This window comes from Callorhinus ursinus, unplaced genomic scaffold, assembly GCF_003265705.2.
Source record: "Callorhinus ursinus isolate GAN/ISIS: 27379988/994484 unplaced genomic scaffold, GSC_fseal_2.0 scaffold57, whole genome shotgun sequence".
Classification (NCBI taxonomy): Eukaryota; Metazoa; Chordata; class Mammalia; order Carnivora; family Otariidae; genus Callorhinus; species Callorhinus ursinus.
The window spans coordinates 6733304-6747203 of NW_027397119.1; the positions used below are offsets into that span (position 1 = coordinate 6733304).

Sequence of the window (13900 nt, forward strand, 5' to 3'; positions counted from 1 at the left end):
AATACTCCAACTCATTCCTTTCCCATTATTTGACTATATTTTACTAGTAACCATGTTCTTGAACTTATTTGTGTCTATGACATACTATATAATGACATAGCCCTCGAGCTCATCTCTTCCCAATGACACTCAGTGACATCACGTTGGTCGTTTGAAATTGGCCATGGTGAGAATATTTACACCCCAGAAATCAGTAAATGCTACACACCTGGATCCTTTGAGAGAGAAAGATGGTTGTTAAGCATTTGCCAGCGCACCACTGAGGAGAAAGAAGAGCTATTTCACCCACTAGGGGTAGGTTGGGGTTTCTATGGGACTTACTTTATTTTCTTGCTCTTCCTAGGCCAAGGGCTTCCTGTTAGATCTAGAGGGAGCCATTCATAAGGATGGAGACTGACAGGAATCTTCACTTGGATGCCCTCTTTGTAGCGCTCCCCTGTTCCTGGCTTACTGGACAGCCTCTGAGCGTGGCTCCACCAGCCCACGGGTTTCCATCCTTGCCTTGCCCTCTTCCATAGTTAACCACCAGAGGGCAGCCTCGTGCAGAGAAATAAATAAATACAGCCATTTCTCACCTGCAACCTTGGCTTCTGGGCGAGGTCCGCTGTGATGGGAGATGGGAAGAAGGCCAGCTATGAACTAGTTGACTTGTTCCTTGAATTTATAAAGAGAGGAGAGATGTCACCCTTCTCCTTATAAGGAGATGTTGGGCAAGAGGGATCTAATAGACGGGTGCTTGGCATCGGGGATTGACTGAAGCATAGAAGAGGGTTGAGGCAGGCAATTTTATTGAGCACCTACCTGCCATGCGCTTGGCACCGTGTCCCATGCTGGTGATGAGATGACGTGTAACAGACGTATTCCTTTTCCTCGTGGAGCTTAGAGTCTGGCACAGAAACACATGGGCAAGAGTCACACAACCACACTATATAACTCATCACACCGACGGTAAGATGTGCTACGGGAGCTTCCGGGGGGAGACCCAGTCTAGGAGGCCAGCAGACCTGTAGGAAACAACATCTAAGCTGAAACCTGAGGGAGAAGTAGGAGTTAGCCAGGCACTCCATTGTCAAGGCAATCACTCAAGGTGCGGGACATGGTGGGGGGTCCCCAAGTCTGGCTGGGCCCACATGACAGCGATTGCACTCATCTGCATCCCCTGCATGTCTAGCACCCCTCCAAGTACTTTGGATCCTCAGGACAGTCCTGTAAGCAGACAAGGCAGGGATTCTCAGTCACATTCTTGAGATGAAGAAATCAAGAACTCCAGAAGATAAAAGCGCTTCCTGGAGCTCACGTGGCTAGCTGAGGCTTGGACCGAGACACAACACACAGGCTGCAAACGGAGTGGGAAGTCTTAAAGGTGAGAGGGGCCCTCATGGTTCCTGCACTGCCTGCCCCCTCTCTCCTAGAGACCCAGGGATTCTGGCACTGGGACCGGGAAAACTGTGAGCCAATAGCTCCCTGCCTTTCAGAGCAGTAGAGAACAGTAGAATTTCAGAACAGTGAAGTTCTTCCCCTTCCTCTTCCTGTCTTCCAAGGAGCTCGTTACAGTAGGAGGGCTCTCCATCTCTCTGCCTCTCCCTGTCTCTCTGTCTCTCTGTCTCTCTCTCATCCACCAGTCCTATCTCCTTCCATGTCCTGCTTTATTGGATTACGACAAGGCCTAGGCATGCAACAGCTGAAAGCCTCAAGATCCCCAACAGCAAGAAACCATGGCTTGAAAAAAAAAACAGAGAATTTTCCAGAACTGGGGTTCCTGGGGGCTAGAAGCCACATCATACACACATGCCCCTAGGTTAATCTGTGCTGAGTACAGAAAATCATCTGACCCCCTCTCTAGGGCAGAGAAGGGTGCCAGTAATTCCGGGACTCCTGGAACTTGCCAGATACCATAATAGAAGCCATTATGCACATCAACTCATCCAATCCCAACAAAAACCGAAGAAAGTAGGGATGTTTATCCCACGCTGGAGGTGAGGCAACAGGCGTACAGAAGGGCCAGGGCCCGAGGAACACAGCAGTAAGCGGCAGAGCCTGGATTCAAAACAGGGTCCCTCCCAGCACGGGGTCCCAAGTCCTGCTCTCATGCCTCACGTCTGCGTGGGCGCCCCTTTCAAGGCCAGTGGAGGGAGGCAGCTCCTGACTGTTGCTTTCCTGAGGCTGGGACAGGATCTCCCAGGGGACCGGCTGCCTGTGCAGCTGTCTCCTCGTTAATCTCCCATTTGGGGCTAGGGAAGCCCAAGGAATAGAAAGAATGTCCTTGTTGGCTGCCTTGCTGAAGAAATTCTAAACAGCGCATCTGTCCCCAGGCCCCTCCGGAATCCAGAGAGGGGCTGGGCGGGGCGAGAAATCCGAGGCAGCTCCCAGCAGCTGTTCCATCCTGACAAGAAGGAGCTGGGGTTCCGACTTCTCGGGGACCTAAAGCGGTTAGGGTCAGGCTCCCGGCCTGGGAGCAGAGAGCACCTCTTTATCCAGCGCGAGGCCCTCCTGTCCTGCCAAATGGCCAACACTGAGGGTGGGTGGATGGGAGCCAGAGGAGGAGACCACAGCGGGGAGAGAGGGGCAGTCAGGCACAAGAGCAGCCTCACCACCAGGGAACAGTCCGAGGTTGGCTCAAAATCCACCTCTTCCAAGAGCGGGACTCTCCAAGCCTCCCTCATCTGGGTCATCAGTGGCCATCAGCACCTGTGCTCAACCTTGGCCATCTTGATGACGGCCCTGGCTCTTGGATGGCTCCCTAGGGGGCCGTCCTGCCAGCCCTGTAGGAAGAAGCACCTCTCCGCTCTTCAGCACCCCATGGCCTTGGGCTCTCTGCCCAGCCCTGTTCTGTGAGGCTCATGGGGGCGGGGGGGAACACCAGCAGCGGGAGTTTGCAGGGACTGCCCTCCACCTGCCCGTCCTCAGCTCCACAGCAAGGCCAGGGCCAGAGGGGATGGGTGGGGAATGGAGGGCGCCAGGGAGTGACCCCACCTAGACTTTTCTTCCTCCCTAGTCTCTTCCCTGAGGAATAATCTCTTATGTTTGTGCTGCGAATTTGCCCTCTACAGAGCTCTTTTACATCTGGGACTTAATGTATAGTCCCACCAAACTCTGTGAGGAAGGTGTTTTTACCCCTACTTTCCAGATAGACTATGGGAGCCTGAGTGATTTGTTCAAGAGCGAGATGATTTAACATATAGGAAAACAAGACCGGGGGCACCTGGTTGGCTCAGTCGGAAGAGCACGAGGCTCTTTATCTCTGGTTGTGAGTTCGAGCCCCACGTGGGGTATAGAGATTACTTAAATAAGTCATCATTTCTTGGGAACTCCTGCAAGAGAAAAGGGAAATCTCATCCCCAGCTGCTGGAGCAAAGGATGAGTCCCCTCCCTCCCCAGCCCCGGAGAGCTTTTTGACCAGCAAGGAGTGGGGAGAGCATCTCCCGGGCTGAAAAAATGGGAGCTGCCCGCAGACCTGAGTCCTGAGCCTGCCTCAAGGCCGTCAGGGCCCCGAATCCTGATGGAGCACATGAGGTAATGAGGTGGTTGTGGCTTCGGAGGATCTGAGCTCAGGAAAGCCCTAGGGCTCAAGGACATACTGCCCCCCATCTCTGCCCCCACCCCACAGGCACGTGGGCGGCCCAGCACCCACATGCCTGTGTCTGCGTCCTTGTTGCTCGGGCCCCAAGGAGGGAGGCAGACAGACGGAGGTGGACAGGGCTCTGCCCCGCCCCTCCACTGTCTGGAGCGTTCTCCTCTCCTTCCCCCGCCGGCCCCTCCCCTCCCCCTACACTACACACCAGCTCGGTTTTGCCCCTCCTCTCTCTCAAGGTTGTCTCTCGGGCCGGGCCAGCTTCACCTTCTCCAGCTTCCACCATCTCTTCTCACACATCTCCTTCCTGTAGCGGCTGCCGGCCTGAACCAGGGTCTCCTTATGGAGGGAGGACGTGGCTTTTTCCCCCACCCTTCCCATGTCTCCCTTCTCCTCCAGGGGTGACAAAGCAGCCGAGGGACCACCTTCTTCCTGCTTCACTGCAATAAACTCTCCAAACTCAGGCCTCCTTCTCTTTAGACCACCCTGTGCATCCCTCCCAGGCATGGCCAAGCCTGTGGCCCTGGGCATGCCTGAGCACCCCCTCCGGAGCACACCCCCCCTGAGCATGCACCCAGAACACACTGCCCTTTCTTCGGCCCCTTGTCCCCCCCTCCCCCCCGCCCGGGCTGAAAGTTCTCTGTCTCCTTGCCCTTTGTCCCCTTCTGTGCCCTGGGCACCAGAGCAAACAGCTTCTAGCCTTTTCCTGCAGCATGGTACCAGCCCTATCTTCCAGAATCCTTGTCTTTAGCGTATGTCTAACACACGGTTCATACACAGGAGGGGGTGCAGTGTTTCCTGCTGTGGCTACCTGCAAAGAGACTGCGGTGCAAGGGAGCGGGCACTAGAATGAGAGTCTGCAGCCCCAGGCCCCCGCCTTGCTGGGTGACACATGGCAGGTCACACCAGCACCTTACTCTGTCCACCTTCCCCTTGGAGCTCCCTGGGCCCCAGCTCCCTCGCACAAAGCACGTCCAAGCCCGAAGGGTGTTGTCTCTGTCCCCATCCCCATCCCATTCCTCCTGTTTCTGGTGACACAGACCAACAGTGACAAAGAGATGCCGATGGTAAAGGAGAACTAAGGGAAGCAAGGACAGAGAATACGGACAGCACCGGACGTGTCGCGTCTCCCAAGTCAAGGTGTCTGATCCCAAATCAATTGCACTCTGACCCTAAAAGCTGGCTTAGCTGCAAGCCTTCCTGAGCCCCTCTTGGGTCCCGCAGAAAAGGGAACAATCCAAACTCTCCCACCTGGGCCCAGGAACCTTTGACAGGGACACCTATGCTGACCTTTCTTGACACAAGAAGCAACAGCTCTTGAACCGCATGTGGTATGTAATCAACAAATGCCCACCAAAGGATTACCAAATGCAAGCTCAGGAGGGATGCTCCCTCCCCCAGAGGGGCCCCTGCATCCCAGGACAGGCTCCTGGACCCTGGTGATTCTCTTGGGGAATCTAAGAAATCCCCAAGGAGCTGTATCCTGGGAGACAGGCATGATGGCACGTGTGAACCGTGGGGACAAGCAATGGCAGGGGAGACTTTGGCCTTCAGAAGAATGCTACGGGGTGCGGTGGGGGGCAAGGAGGAATGGGGTGGGCGTAGGAGAGGTGGCACCCGGCAGTGCCTGAGGTTCATGGCTCTGGGTAATCCTGCAAAATACCAGGCCGGAAAGATGCGAACTGCCCCCAAGCTGGGAGCGTTCTGCCCAGTAGGAAGGTATTAAGCAGTTACTCAGTTGTTTCAAGCTAAAGCACCCTGCAGAGGAAGGGAAAAAAAAATGTCTTTAGGGATTCAAGTCTCTCAGATCATCTATATACTTGGGTTAAAATCACCTTGCCAATGTAGATGCTACTCCTTTGAACAAGTTGGTCTGAAAATAGGGTCTTTCTTAAAATCAGTACATCAAGATATCATCCCTGCAGAGATTCTGGGAGGTAGAGAAAGATGGGAAGCTGGGAAAAATTCAATATTCCAATGGCCCTGATATTCCTGAGTCCTTTGGTCTGAACCCCTCTGTCCAGGCAGGATTTCACCTAGCACAGAAGGCCGGCTCCCCTGGTTTTAAGTCAGAGCCGGAGGTCCTGGGAAAGCCACCAGCCACCATCTGCAGGCCCGGTGGCAGGCCCTGTGCCAGCCCTCTGCACTGCGTGGATGACCTTATTCCATCCCCAGAGTATCTCTAGCAGGTGGGCACTGCCCATTTTATAGACGAGCTCAAAGGGGTTAAGTTCTTTGTCCAAGGTCACACAGGTAAGAAGCGGAGTGGAAAGACTGCAAAGCCCTCACTCGGCCACTCGGATCAGTGCGGTGTGTCTTGCACAGGGGCTAAATCACTAGCACCTCACGCTTCCTCCAGGAGCCTTGCACACTGAACACACCCAATAAACACAGCACTGGGCCAGCTCCGCGGGGGGCGGGGGGTGGGGAGGCAGACCTGCCGAAGAGATCAGACTGTCCGTGGCTCACTTCTGCCCCCTCCCTCTCCTGATATCCCCAAATGGGGGCACAGGCACACCTGGATTTCTCCTCCAAGCCTTTCTAATGCAGATCTTCCCACACCCCCTCCCTTCCTATCTATTGTCTCTGAGCCCAGCTTCTTGGCTCCTGAGTTCCTATTCATCGATTTCTTTCCGGTTCCTTCCACCCTGAGCACAATGGGCTCCTTCCCGCTTGTTGGTAAACAGAATCCCAACAAGCCCCAGGGGTGTGTTCCAGGAGGGGTTTGAGCTCCTTCCCAGTGCAGATAGGAACCCCAGGCCTGCCCCCCCCACCTCTCTGCCACCTCCCACATTCTTGCACACTATAGCTTGGGAGACAAGGGGCTCCTTTTTGGAGCTCAGGAGCTGCTCACTCTTGTGCCTGGAATCCTGGAAGAGGAATGGGAAGGAGAAAGTGCATGTGTGTGTGTGTGTGTGTGTGTGTGTGTGTGTGTGTGTGTGTGTGTGTGTGTGTTTATTTGTTTTGAGCCACTGCCAAGCCAGTTCACACCATTTCACTCCCAGGGGGAGGTCTGGTGGGTGGGCTTTCTAAGTCCGGGCTAGGACAGCCTGCAAGAAGCAGTAATAAAGAAGGCAGAATCCTCAACCCTAGAGAAAGAGGAAACGCGCCAACAGCTCCTCCATCACGGGGGCTGATGGGGATCCCCTACCTCTCCATCCAGGCTCACATGGATCCTGAGCCTCAGTTTTCTGAGCAGGATGGGAGAGGAACCCCTGAGTCCTCAAGGTCCACCGACAGAGATTTACACAGATCCAGGCCGTGCCTCAATGTTGACTATCTCTAGCGTCCTTCACTGAATCTTTGAACAACACCCCTTTATTAAATGCCAAGCACCAGGGACATCACAATAAAGACAGACAAGGTCCCCTATTCTCCGTGGGGGAGACAGGCAGTAATGGCATAAACAAACAATAACAATAACAAACAAACAATATAATTCAGGCAGAGACAGATACTAGAAGACAACAGAACTAAGGTCATGTGGCAGAGACTGGTGGTAGAGGCCAGTGACATTAGAAAAGGTAGTCAGGGAAGGCCTCTCAGAGGTGGTGACCATTGAGTCCCGGCCTTCATGACCAGCAGGCAGCAGCCGTGCAAAAAGCGATGGGACCTTTTTCCAGGCAGAGAGGGAAGAGGGGGAGCAAGGCCCTAGGCAGACAGAAGCAAGCGGGGCAACTGTGAGGACGGAGGAGGCCCCAGCGGAGCGGCCAGAGAAGGGTGGGAGGTGGGGTGGGAGGCATGAGGGTTCTGTGGGATGTCATCAGAAGAGCCATGGGACCTTCTCCAAGGAGCTCAAACACCTTTACCCCTTTGTGTCCCTGTTCAGGATGCTAGAAGCAGGGAAGGAGGGAAAGGAAGCAGGATTCACAAACTGGAAGGTGACAATGACCAGAGCCAGTATGACCTTTTAAGGAGGAAGAAGCCACAGCTTGGCTCGGGGGCCTGGGTAGGGTAATGGGTGGAAACGGGGAACAGAAGTGGAGTAAAAAGGGAGACACCCCGAGCTGAGGGAGGAGAGACAGCAGGAGAGCCTGGCGCGCTGGAGCATAAAGAGCAGGGACTGAGCAGCTCCCGGGGCCGCACTGTCGTCAGGATGCCGGGCTAGTCCTGTGCAGTGGAATCTCCCCTGGGTCCTTCGCTCAAGAAGACTATGCACCAAGAGTTCCCCTCTGTCTCAGACCTGTCCAAGTCAGACGTCCGTTCATTTTGGGTCTGTCTATAGCTTGAGGTGTGCTCCAGAGAGGCAGAGGCCCCTGCGCTGGGTGCCATGGAGACTGGAACCCAGGTGAGAAGTGTCCCTGCGGGAACCTTCACCTGCTGTGTGGCCTCAGGCAAGTGGCTTCTCTGTCCCCCTCCTCTGGCCATGACAGAGTTGGTTTCAATGATCCCCAAGGTATAAACAGTCTGGGACTCTGAGATGCCACATGGCCTTTGGTTTACTTGACAGAGCCCTGAGAAGGTGGACCTTAGAGTTGAGGCCACCTACGGAGTCTCAGAGCCAACCAGTGTGCAGCGCCCCCCCGCCATGACGCCCCAGGAACAGCCGCCTCCCCACTGTGGTGGGCCCCTCTGCTCCCCTTAGTGCTGAGGGAGCAGCGTTCCAGGGGCATGCCCACTCACTCCTGGTGTCTGCGCACTGCTCAGACCCAGCCACCTCCAAGGAACCGCCCCTCCCTCAGGGACAGGAACTCCCAGAAGCTTCCATAAGTGGCCATCTTTCCATGCCAGGGCCGGGCTGGATGCAGCCCCCACCCCTTGCAAGGCAGAGAAAGGGCCCCAGTGACCATGTAAACACCGCCTCTGCAAGGAAGGAGTCTGTGACTTCAGTGGGGGAACTATCCCCCCCCCCCCGGAGAGCAGCAGAGCCCTGTCCCCTGGTGAGAGGGCCTCGGGTGGGGGCGGGGGGTCAGAGCCAAGATTTCATGCCCTCTGTCCTTTTCACCTTGTTGCTTCAGAGCCAAACAGGCTCCAAACCCTGGCCAGCCCTCTCCTTCCTGGCTCCTTCCCTCTAGCTCCTGCAGGAGCCTGGGGATAGCTTCTTGAACACACTGCCTGCTTTCTCATGCACAATAAATGCTCCCCCACAGAACCCGCTGCGCTTTCCACCACATTAGTAATCAGTGCACAGAACAAGAGCTTTCTCTTCCTCTCCTCCCCCGCTCCGGTCTCTCTCCTCCCTTCTCTGTTTCTCTCCCCCACCGCTTATCTTCTCCTCCTGCCTCCTCCCCACCCGTCACAGAGCCACTGCCACCTCCTGGGAAGCTGAGGTTTATCAAGTCTTTGGCTTTGGCATAAGGAAAACAGCCTTATTTTCCTCACTTTGAGGTGCTGACAGGGACAGCTAGGGAAAGGGTGAAAGCATTATTACCTCCGTGGCTGAATCTGGCTCTATTTGCTCCTGTCCCTGCTCCACTGCTCCTCTGTCCTGTCTGGAGTCCCCCGTCCTCCTGCCCCTCACCTGTGAGCCTTTGCTCCCCGGGCCCACCCACGCCCCATCACTCCTTCATTCCGTACATTCACTCATTTGGAGTCATCTCTTTCAGGTGCCGAGGACTCCAGGCCTGACACAGGGGTGCGCGGGTCCGGGGATAAGCCGTTAAAATACAAACTGTAACCGCTGCCGAGGTGGCGCTCAGCGCCAAGGTGGGACAGCCACCACCCCCTCCCTTTCCTCGGTGGCGACAGAGCCCCAGGAAGGCGCGCTGGAGGCGGGGTGGTACGGAAGGTGCTGGAGAAGAGACCTGCGGCGGAGAGGGGTGCTCGCGGGGTGAAGGGCGGGCGGGAGAGAGGCCCTCCTGGCCCACCGCTTGGCTGCACAACCAGTGGCCTCGGCGTTCAGTGCTGGGCGAGGCTGGGGGGGCAGGGGGCGGGTGCGCAGAGCTAAGCAGCTTCAGGAGGAGGGGCCCGGAGCGGCCGCGGCTTCACACCCGGGCTTCATACCGGGGCTAGGGGCGGGGCGCGGTGGGCCGGGCCGGGGTTGGGAAAGTCCTGTGCAAGGGGGTTTTGACCGGGATGAGGCCGGAGACGGGCGGGGGCGGAGGCGGCAGGAATTAGGAGGAAGGTGTGAGTTGTGAGCGGGACGGTCCTGCCATGGATCGCGCGGGTGGGGCTCTGCGCCGAGGGGCTAAGCGGCATCCAGGAGTGGCCGTGGGACCGACTCCCCGGCGCCCCTGGCCCCGCACCGGCCTGGGACGGCCCCGTGGGCGCGCGTGCAGAAGGGACAACAGAGTGGCCGAGCAGCAGTGGCTGCAGAGGGGACCCAGAAGGTCAGGAAGGGGGCAGACGGGAAGACTGAAGGAGACTGGCCGGCCTCCCTGGGAGCCAGTGGGGCAGAGTCCGCGGTGGGCTTGGCGGTGCCCTGGCCGCCGGCCAGCAGTCTGGGCTCGCCGCTGCCTCTCCCCTCATTGCCTGGGTCTTCCTCCAGCCACCCATCATCAGTCACAGTGACGGCTCCGTGCTGAGCACCAGTTGGCCGTCCAGGCTTCTTGGCGGGCTCCAGTGGATGGACACCCCACGACCCTCCTGCTCAGAGAGCTCTTGCTGCAGGGGGCGGGGGTGGCACAAAATCCCCTCTCATTAAAAAAGCAACCAAGTAATATTAATAAGAAAGGCACCTACTGTCAAAGAAGTGCATGCTAAAGCCATGCCAGGGAGAAGGGGTGGATGGGGGAAGGAAGGGGGTAGGGACACCCTCTCTGGCTCAGGAGCACTGAGACCAAGTGGGATGTGACATCCATAATTCATAGCCAATCAATCCTGCAGGGCCTTGGTGCTCTGACTGACCCCTTCGGAAATCCCTCTCTTCTCTGACAGCTGAGTCCGTCTCCTTGGAGGCCTAGGGCAGGAAGGTTTCTCTGCGAGATGCACTCGGAGCCCTGCAGCCAGGATGATGGATGAGCGGGCAAGGGCTGCTAGGGGCAGCCAAGGCCAGTGGGGCTGAGTAGAGAGAGAAATGTGATGGCAAAGCAACTCGGAAGCAAGAGAGAGGCCCCAGGGGCTGGATGGGGGCAGCAGGGGAGCTGGTCCCTCTCTCGCCATCTCCCCTTGCCTCTCTGTCTCTCCAACCAGGTCCTAAGTCCCATGACGCAAATGACATGGAGAGGTTGGGGACAGCTGAGAGAGGAAGGCGAGAGATCAATGTCCAGAAGATCATCTCTTCCCTCTTTTCCAGGACATGGATTTGGAAAGCCGGGATACCTTGAGGAGCGGCTCACCCAGCAGCTGAGCCTGCTCCCGGTGCCAGGGCCCCAGAACTGGGCCCAGCCCCCCAACTCTCCTGGCGTGAATTCAGCCTCCATTCAACCCCACGTCTTCAGGCATAAAACACACGGGGGCCAGCAGCTAGCAGAGGGAGAGACGCATCTCCTGGGAGTAGGTGCAATCGGGACTCCATACCAGGGCCCCAGGTAGAACAGACCTGCAGTGATCTCTCTGGAAGCTGCCACGTGAGCTGCCAGGCAGGCTGGGCTGTCCATAGTGTGCCAGGTAAGGCCGCAGCCCACCCTTCCCCCAGCCCTCAAGGGCCGCTTCAGGCCTCCGGGCCGCAGGTGTCCTATCCAGGCCACACAGGCCAGCAAGGACAATAGCAGGTTACCGCCCCCCCCCATCCCCGTCACCTGCTGGGGGGAGGGTGGGAACGAAGAAACAGTCAGGAGAGCCACCCTTGCCAGTGGCTCACTGATAGAGGCAGGGCCTGGGGTGGGGGTCCTGGGGCTGGAGGCAGCCTCCCCTCCTGGGCTCGCCCGCCCAACAGACAGAAAAGGACCTCATGGGCGCCTGGGTGGCTCAGTCGTTGGGCATCTGCCTTCGGCTCAGGTCATGATCCCAGGGTCCTGGGATCGAGCCCCGCATCGGGCTCCCTGCTCCGTGGAAGGCCTGCTTCTCCCTCTCCCACTCCCCCCGCCGCTTGTGTCCCCTCTCTTGCTCTCTCTCTCTCTCTCTCTCTCTGTCAAATAAATAAAATATTAAAAAAAGAAAAGAAAAGAAAAGGACCGCATGATCGGGTCATTGAGCTCTTTTCTGAAGGTGAGCCTGGGGCCGGCGGGGCAGATTACAGAGCATCTCTCAACTGAGCACTCCCGGCCCTTTGGCTCCCTTACTCCCAGGTATGACGGTTATACTGACGAATCATACAGGTACCCCCTCCTCGGGAGTTTGCACTCTGAGGGCCACAGAGGGGGGCGCGTTAGCAATGCTATAGCAGTGTGAGCACAGAGGCTCCGGAGGGCTGGGCTGTGCTCAGCTGGAGGACTACCTGGAGGAGGCAGTGCGTGAAGTGGCATCGCCCCCTCCTCACTCACTTAGAAAGCCAGCTCTCACGGGCCAGGCGGCCCATGGACAGCAGCACCCATGATGACAGCAGGGATGGGCCTTGCAGTCAGAACAGAATGCAGATGTTGGCAAGGTGAGCGTTTCTGGAGGTGAGAAGCATGCCGGCCCTCGTCCTGGGTGGGCTGGCCTTTGCTGTTCCCTCTTTCCCCTTCCTCCTCCCTTCAGACCATCCTCTTCTCTCCGACTCCTCCCCTCTCTACCTGGCCCCCCTCTCTATACAGCTGGGCCTCAGTTCCTTCCCTTCGTTCCTCCCCTAGGGCTCGAGCATCCAGGACTTCGGGTAAAAAGCTGATGCCCTGAATACAGGCCAAACAGCACCGTCTGCTTTTCCCGGCCCACCCCTTTCTTGGAACGTAAAGCCGTGTATGATTCTCAGAAAGTTCCAGAAGCTCCCTGCACGGACTAGTTGCCATCCCTCCCTCCTCCGCACCCCCTGGCTCTCTCCCCTGCTCTGTGCCCTGTGCCTGAAAGACTGACCACCTTTAAGGCAGCAGAACCGGGCTCCCTGGACCTGCAGCCTCTGCGGGGTCAGCTGATGGAGACGGGCTGTGGGAGGGCAAAGACCGCTTGGTCCTCATTCACTCTGGTTTCCACACCTCCTGCCAGGCCTGAGGGTTCTGGTGACACCCCTCTAGGGAGGCCACAGCTCTCCCCAGCCCCTGGGATAGCTCTTCTCCGTGTCCCTTCAGGGGAGTTCACACCCTCCTTGCAGGTTTCCCTTCGCCCTGCCGGGGTGTGTCTGCCATCGCTCCCCCCAGCAGACCCCAACTCACACATACTTGGCACCACTCTCCTCACCAGTAGGAGGAAAGAGGGAGAAAACTTGCCCCTAGACGATCGTCCTGGGACAAGGCCCAGTCTGGGTAACACATGGAGAGGAACCTGGGCTTGAATCTTAGTTCTGCCACAAGCTAGGTTATCTTTCTTGTGTTTTACTTTTGTCGTCTGTAAAATGGGGATAGCACTCCCTCTCAGGGTTATTAGGAGGATTAAGTTAAATAACGTACGCACACAGTGCTTGCCATTGTTTGACACGGAGAGCTTGACAAACAGAAGCCATATTGAATTGTGCTGTGAGAGAAATACGAGGTGTGCTAACTTCTCCCTCCGGGAGCCCCCGTTTGGAACCCAGCCAGCAGTCGTGGTGACCCGGGGGGCTGCCCTGGGGCCTCTGAGAGACCTGGAATGTGAGGCCAGGTCGTCCTCCCCAGAAGGGCTCCTTTCCCAGGAGACTTCCACCTGATGCCACTTAAAAATAGGAGCAGCAGGTGTGTGGAAGGGGAGGGAAGATTAACAAAGACGCTTTGTATTGGAATCCCAGCTGTTGAGGGCAGGGACTGAGAGCAGCCTGCCTGTCTGATGCATTTCCAAGTTTCAGGGGAGAAGCTCCTAACACTCATTATCGTACCAAGATCACAGTGTTGGCTTCTCTCCTGTCTGCGGTATCAGCTTTGCTGTGACTCGTTTGCCAAGTCTCAGGCTGCATCCGGAGCCACAGAAGCTATGTGGATCCAGAAACGTTGTTTCTTAGGAGCAGGAACTAAGGCCAAGGTGACAGCAGCTTGGGCCAGTATCAGGGCTCCCTGGTGCCGGACGACTCGCAGGCCTGTCACATCCCGGCCCCAAACAGATGCTAAGAGCACAGATTAGCTAGGAGGAGGAAAGGGAAATGGAGAAGCAGGAGGGAGGCGGGCCCACTGTGCGCCAGATGCCAGGCTAAGGGCTGTACACTCAACTCTCGCATTCGATCCAGACCTCTGACCGGGTGCTATGTCCATTTTACAGATGAGAAAAATCTAAGGCTCCGAAGGATGATGAGCTTTACCACCTGACCCACAGCTAACCAGCAGGATTCCAGCCCCAGTTCTGTTCCCAGGCTTTGTCCCCACAGGGAGGAATGTACCCTCCCCGCAATCATGCGGGGCTGCTGCCCCCGCTGTATCTGGAGCTTCGGGCGGGGGAGTGTTGGAGGTCAGGGGGCAAGAGCAGGGTTGG

General features: G+C 57.0%; 1 long non-coding RNA gene across 1 annotated transcript; it reads left to right on the top strand.

Annotated features, from left to right (window-relative positions):
• The first annotated feature begins 9507 nt into the window (after positions 1–9507).
• LOC141371134 (uncharacterized) lies at positions 9508–12810 on the top strand. Its single transcript, XR_012375823.1, has 4 exons — positions 9508–9635; positions 10746–11059; positions 11879–11994; positions 12163–12810. It is a non-coding gene; the product is annotated as an uncharacterized lncRNA (long non-coding RNA).
• Positions 12811–13900: the final 1090 nt, after the last annotated feature.